This window comes from Notolepis coatsorum (genome assembly GCF_963971535.1).
Source record: "Notolepis coatsorum genome assembly, chromosome: 10".
NCBI lineage: Eukaryota > Metazoa > Chordata > Actinopteri > Aulopiformes > Paralepididae > Notolepis > Notolepis coatsorum.
Genome location: NC_140174.1, coordinates 65,428,663 through 65,436,162, shown reverse-complemented (window position 1 = coordinate 65,436,162; position 7,500 = coordinate 65,428,663). Strand labels below are relative to the sequence as shown.

Genomic DNA, 7,500 nt, shown 5'->3' with positions numbered 1-7,500 from the left:
AGAGGAGAGGAGAGGAGAGGAGAGGAGAGGATAGGTGAGGAGAGGAGGGGAGGGGAGGGGAAAGAAGAGAAGATAATAGGATTGAGGCAGATAATCAGAAAAGCATTGTGAGGAGAAGAGAGAAGAGGAAGGACAGAATAGAGAAAATACAAGGAAATAGGAGAGGATAGGAAAGGAAGAGGTTTGAGAAAAGGATAAGATGGGGTAGGAAAGGAGGGGAGTGATGTAGAAGAGGGGGGGCATGAGTGTAATGGAGGAGAATAAATGACGCCTTGAATGAGAGAAAGGAGAGTATTTTCCTGAAATCTGAGTTGCATGTGTGATGTCACTAATAGGTTGATCTTCTAGACCTGGGGAGTGAGATTTGACATGTGATTTTCCCCCATTGTAGCCACTTGTTCCTAATATTTGACAGGGGTATATACTATTTAATTCTTATACTGTTACAACCAATAAAGGTAAATGTTTTAACTTAATGGTTGAGAAAATGTGTACCCATATACCTCGGCATGCCTCGGCGTAAAACGGTTCCATAGCCTGAAGTCTTATCTAGTACAGGTCCAAAGTTGATAACAATCCCAATGTTTTTGTAATGTGTGTACCCGCAATAATTCAGCATGATTATACAAAATGGCTGCCCGCTGCCATTCATTCAGACATGTGAGTCAAAAGAAAGAACTTGTTTGTCTTCTTCTGCCCCCTTGACATTGCAATCAGCTCTCGCGTGGGATACCGTTGGCTCCAGAATTTCATTGGCTAAAAAGGCGGTCAATCATTCTCACCAACAGAGGTGACTGGTCCGTTGTCAAATGATGTTCGTCGGTTGTTTGGTCTTGTAACCCGAGACTGGATGCACGCAATAGGTCAAGTATGGTGTCAATCAAACAGTGTAAAATTTTACTTTCCAACAATGTATTGGTTGATCGGGAAAAATGCAACCCGGAGCCGGCAGACAAGGACAAAGTTATGAAACGTGCACGTGTGTGCGTGACGGCCCATGGTCGGGCCGTCCAATGTTTAACATCTTAAGCCGAGCGGTCCGGTACCGGACCGACAATGACATCACATACATTTTCAAATGTAGCCAAGAGTAAAGACCCTAACTAACCCTGTCAAAACAGCAGTCAGAGTGTATATTTTCAGCACTATGTTTGTTTACCAATGATTTGAACTGTTATTAGTGAAATATAAGATTATAGAAATCTCAGGCCATCGTGTCGTAAAAAGGTGAGGATTGATGCAAGGATTTGGCGCAACCTAACTTGAGTGTAGACTTTTGTCTACCCATGGTTTTTGATTTGGGTAAACTCTAATTGTGGTAGTGCAGCTTGGAGCGTCTCCTCTGATTCCACAGACCATTTCTGCACCTCTCGCGAGACTACCAGCGCGCACTTGATTCTTTGTTTATACTCTGGAGAAAGAAAGATGGCCGCATGATCCGACTTGCCGAAACCACTGGCAGAATGAGCCTTGTATCCACACTTGAATTGCGAGGCTGTCATCTCCACCTGCCTGAAGAAGTCCACTATCATCCCTGTACCTAAAAAAATCCAAGCCTGCTTGCCTCAACGACTACCGCCCTGTAGCTATCACCTCCATAGCCATGAAGTGCTTTGAGAAGCTAGTAAAGGGCTACATCTGCTCCTCCCTCCCCATCAACCTGGACCCCCTGCAATTTGCATACCGCTCCAACAGGTCCACGGAGGACGCCATAGCCCATGTGCTGCACACAGCAGCATCACACCTGGACAAGAGGCAGGGGAACTATGTGAGAATGCTATTCATCGACTACAGCTCAGCATTCAATACCATAGTCCCCTCCTAACTCATAGCCAAGCTCAGGGACCTGGGCTTGAACTATGACCTCTGCCAGTGGGTCTTGGACTTGTTCTGAGTCCCCTCCTCTACTCCCTGTACACACATGACTGTGTGGCTCAGCGGAACAACAACACAATCATCAAATTTGCTGATGACACAGTAGTGGTGGGCCTGATCTCTGCAAACGACGAGAGGGCCTACCTGGAAGAGGTCAAGGTCCTGGCGGGATGGTGCCAGGAGAAGAGCCTCTCCCTGAACGTCAGCAAAAAGAGATGATTGTGGACTTTAGGAGGTCGGGGGTCAGGGACTACAGCCCCCTCAGCATCGACGGGGCACCGGTTGAGAGAGTGAGCAGTTTTAAGTACCTCGGAGCCCACATATCCGAGGACTTGACATGGACCACACACATTGACAGTGTTGTGAAGAAGGCACGACAACGCCTCTACTTCCTCAGGCGTCTAAGGAAGTTCCAAGTCAGTCAGAAGATCCTTAAGAACTTCTACTCATGTACAATAGAGAGCATCCTGACTGGCAATATCACCTCCTGGTTTGGGAATAACACCGCCGCAAGACCGTAGCAGACTACATAGAGTGGCACGTTCAGCCGAACGCACAATTGGAGAGGGGCTTCCCACTCCCCAGAACATTTACAACAAGCGGTGTAGGGGTAAGGCTAAGAGAATTATCAAGGACTCCAGCCACCCAAACAACTGCCTCTTTGAACTGCTGCAGTCAGGCAAGCGATACCGGAGTCTCATGGCAAGCACAGAAAGACTCAGAAGAAGCTTCTATCCCCAGGCCATCAGGTTACTCAATGAACAATAACACTATGCAACAACCATCAAATGCACTCACAACACACACATCCACACGCACACACTCACTTTAAACAAACAACACACTGCAGCACCCACTCTCCACACTTTAGAACACCTAAACACACTTTATATTTATTGGTAAAGGATTTGCACTACAACCCATACCTCAGTACGCCTTACTGTAAATTGTACCTAAACTGTACCTCATCCCATTTCTGCTTATATTGTATATTAGTATATTGCATAGTATATTGTATATTGTATGGTAACTCAGTTACTTCTATTCTGCATTGAACATTGTACATATGTATATACTGAACACTGTGTCTACGTACGTGACTTCTATTTTTTACTTCTATTTTTACATGCTATACTATTTTATTTCATACTTATCTTTTGTCTAGCATAGTCTCTGGAGCGTAACATAAAGAAGCATTTTGTATAAAAGTATTCTGTACTTCTGTATGACAACTATTAAAGAAACTTGAACTTGATGTCTTGAAAGAATATATGCTGCTGACTTGGACTTGATTGATTGTGATGTTTCTTCTTGACTTGTTTAAAGAAGACTTGTCCAGCCCATGGGGACAATAACGTGATTGCAGGCTTTACAAATACATTTGATTTGATCAATGGGTGCTTGTTGTAATTTGCATACTCATAGATCATTGCATTCCCAGGGTAAAGGTGTAGAGATGCTGCTAATTCATTTTCAGTTGTTTATTGAACAATTTGGTGGAAAAACTATATTTATGCAAATTGTTATTCAATATAGAACTTTTGAAGGGTTTAAAATACATATGGAGGGGGTCTTTATAAGCAGCACTATCCCCAGACTCCAGACAAAGACTTTACTGCCTCTGCTCCCAAGACAGTGAGGTAGCTTAAAACGGGCACTTCACCAAAAAACTCAGGGCTGATTTATTATACACATAATCTCACATAAATCCCCAAAACACTTTTTTGTTTTTGCACATTAATTCAGTTTGACACTTAGGGAGTGACTACATTGATCCATCACAAAACGGAGAGAAAACAAACAGAAGATATTGCTGCCTGTTGGTTTGTGTTTAGTGCGGGTGCCCTGGGTTCACCCTCGTCCCAAAGGTTCACCCTCATCAAACATTTCTGTCCGTCAAAATGGACACAAATCTGAAGGAGATGGACACATCATCAGCCCTGTCCAACTTAATGATCACTCTCCATTGAAAGTAGAGGTAGCAGACGGACAAAAACAGCGGGTCTATAATTAATTAACATATGTCTTCCTGTGATGTCATTGGAAGACACTGGATTATTGTGTAGTGTTAATGAAAGCTTGATGAAAAGTTGAAAAAAGAAAACCCACGTCAAACTCACAATTACGACCTGGAATGTCTGATCTCTTCTGGATGTGTGTACTGATTCTTCTCACCCCCAAAGAACAGGCTGGTTGCCCATGAGCTAAAGAGGTAAAACATTGAAATTGCGGCCCTCAACGAAACCCGCTTCCAGGGTGAGGACTCTGTAACAGAGACGGGGGAACACGGCTTGGCAGGCCAAAAACATCTGATTGGTTATTGATGCAGGGAGCTAATGTGTTTGGCCAATTGTATTTGTGTTTGTTTTTATCTTGTTGTATTCATACTTTATACATACTGTTTACTGTAACTCATCATCACTGGACATGAGGGCAGGAGTATAAATAAAGTTTAGTGAGTACAAGCCACCTTTCAACGACTCCACCATAAATAAAACAGCATCCACTGACAAGCTCATTCTCCTAGGAGAGTTTAACGCATGAGTGGGCTCTGACAATGGCTTGTGGGATGATGTGCTTGGACAACACGGTGTGGGCACGCTTAACAACAGTCTGCCTCCTCACTCTGATCTGAGCATCAACTGGTCATTAAACACCTTGTTCCAACTTAAGAGCAAGTTCAAGAACTCCTGGCAACACCCCCACTATAAACCCTGGCATCTCCTGGACTACATCATTGTCTGTCAAGCTGACAGGAAGGAGGTGAGAGTCACCAGCATGGAGCTGACTGTTGGACAGACCATTGATTGGTCAGAGCCAAACTCAACCTGGAAATCCGCTCTCAACGGAGGAAAATACCACCAGGAAGCTCAACTGTGATGCACTGAACTCAATGCACTCAATCAACCAGTTATGAGAACAGATTTCAAACCAGAAACACCATACCCCATCAGTTCCACTCGAGCACCCTACGTATTACCCTTCACGAGGCGGCAGTGGAGTCTATAGGCTATACCAGACAGAGACACCCAGACTGGTTTGACAACAGCTCACCAGGGCCCCGTTCCCCGTACCTGGCTAACTGAGTTAGCCGGATAATTTCCAGCATAGCCTGACTTAAGCCGGACCTTTATGTTCCCTGACGCTCGATTGTCTAAATCACCATGACAACAGATCAAAAAGTTTGAGCCTGGTCGAGAGCAGGGTTAACTTCAGTTAGCCGGATGAACCATGGCCACGCCCCCGCAAATAAATGACAGCTCGCTTCCTGAAATGATTCTCACAGTCTAGAGATCCCATTTATACCATTCTGAATTATGTTTCTGTGCTTCGTTTTCCTAGAGGGGGCTTTTGAAATGTATAATAATAGAACTAAATGCTGATAATAAATCATATTCAGCCTATAGATTTACTTTGTCCTAAATAAAATAATGCACGTCATATACGGCGCTCGGAGTGCGATACACGCTGCAGGCGCATTGCAAATGTGAATCCCTCAGGGATATTTTTAATGAATGAAACCTATCGGCCGTTTGGCTCTGATTAGTTTCATATATTCTCCGCTGTAGATTTGCTTAACGGAGAGCCCGGATTGTGTTTCATTCAAGCATAAAATTGAAGTGTCTATGCGTGGATTGTGGTTTTTGTGGATTATGAATTACGAGGACTCTGAGGATTGTTGAATTGTATCATCACTCACACGTTATTGTGATATTGTAACTGGGATTAAAATGTCTGATGAGATGCGCTGTTTGACGGATTTGAGAAATTTAATGAGCCGTTGACGTCACATTAATGCATTTGAGAATAAAGAGATAAAACTTCATTCAAAAGAAAAATATTCGAAACACGGGTCTTTGTCCATTGATGGATACACAAATGATATATCCCGTCTGGCACAGTGGTCCAACGGCTAGTGCTCAAACCTGTCAACCCGACGGCCCGAGTTCGAAACCCCGCGTTTCCAATATCATTTTTTTGGAATATAATATTAATGATTATACGCAAAAGTAGCCTAGTTTTTTTTTAAACTTTGACCAGTCAGCTGGTTCTTTTCGCGTTTATCGCTTTTTTTTCTGGTCAAGTATGACCGACAGAAACAGGTTGAATGGGGGTATAGATGGGGGGAAAGACACTCTGAGAAAATACGGCTAGTCCGGGAGTCGAACTCGCTACCCCAGATCCGTGACGCGCACGGTTGTCCCCGACGCCGAAATAGCGTTCGAGGTACGCGGTGAGCTACTGGAGCTCCCCAAAAGTTGCCTAGTTTTAAGTTAAAATATTATAAATCTACATGCATTGAGGATGTCATTCTTTATATAGCTCTCAACGTGCACCAAATTGAATTATTCCTACATTGCAAAAAGAAGAAAAAGACTAGAAGAAGTGGGATTCGAACCCCGGTCGTCTGCGTGAAAGTCAAAAGGACAAACCGTCACACCACAGTGGAGATAAGTAAAACATCCACCATACATCAATCAATGGGTAAGAGAGCCGTATCCTTATTCTGTATAACAGTTGCACTAATTATTTTCGCTAGCAAGATCTCATTTGATTATCCATTCTATAAACCTACTGCCAGCAGGCAAGTTTAAAGAAATATAATCTGATTGATTGGGGTAATGAGGGACTTAAAATTAGCCTATAGATTATGCATTTAACTTGTCGGCGAGGCTATTGAGCCGTACTGCAATCTGTTAATAAAGTTTTAAATCAATTAATCAATCAATGCCGTTAGAAAATCAGGATTTCTGCTATCGATACGTGCTGGCTTTTCAACTGAAGCAGCCGCGCGCACTTATCCTGGGTCTCAAGTCTGGTTCGAGTTAACGAGACTGAATCCACCTTCGAGGAACAGGAAAATCCCGGCTTCAAACATCGGGTTAATTGAATCTGGATAATGGGACTCTTGATCGACTTAGTTGAACCAGGTACGGGGAATAGGGCCCAGGTATTCATAACCGCATTAAGGCAAAACACAAGGCCCTTGCAGCTCACCTCCAAAACACCCAATCCACCTCACTGAAGGCTCACTTCAACAGGGCCGAAACCCAGCACACCATCAGAGCCATGGATAATGACTGGTTGACCAAAAGTGCCAGTCAAATACAACACCACACTGACATCACCCCCAACTCCCATGCTTTTTACAACACCATCAAGTCTATCTATGGTCCACAGAGGAAGAACATAACCCCGGTCAGATCAAGAGATGGCGTCACCCTCTACAAGGCAGATGATCCTGGAATGATTGGCTGAGCATTGTTGAACACCTTAAATCCAACTCAAACGGACAAACTCTCTTGATCTCCCATGCCTGCCCCCTGTTAACTATTATGGACTCCCTCTCCAGTTTCGTAGAGGTATGCAAAGCCTTATGGGCCTCGAGAACAACAAAATCCTTTATGGAATCCCAATCAGGAGCAGGCCACAGAGAGGAGAATACAGTGACGTGCACAGAGGTGCTAACATGCTGCAGGCCGCTCCCCCTCTCCTGTGCCATATACCCCTGCCCCTCATTTGTGTGTGTGTGTGTGTGTGTGTGTATGTGTGTGTGTGTGTGTGTGTGTGTGTGTGTGTGTGTGTGTGTGTGTGTGTGTGTGTGTGTGTGTGTGTGTGTGTGTG

General features: G+C 44.1%; 1 protein-coding gene across 1 annotated transcript in view; it reads left to right on the top strand.

The window, feature by feature from the left end:
- The window catches only part of pcdh15b (protocadherin-related 15b), a gene marked incomplete at both ends in the record, with an annotated part of 695,468 nt that overhangs the window by 206,002 nt on the left and 481,966 nt on the right, over positions 1–7,500 (top strand).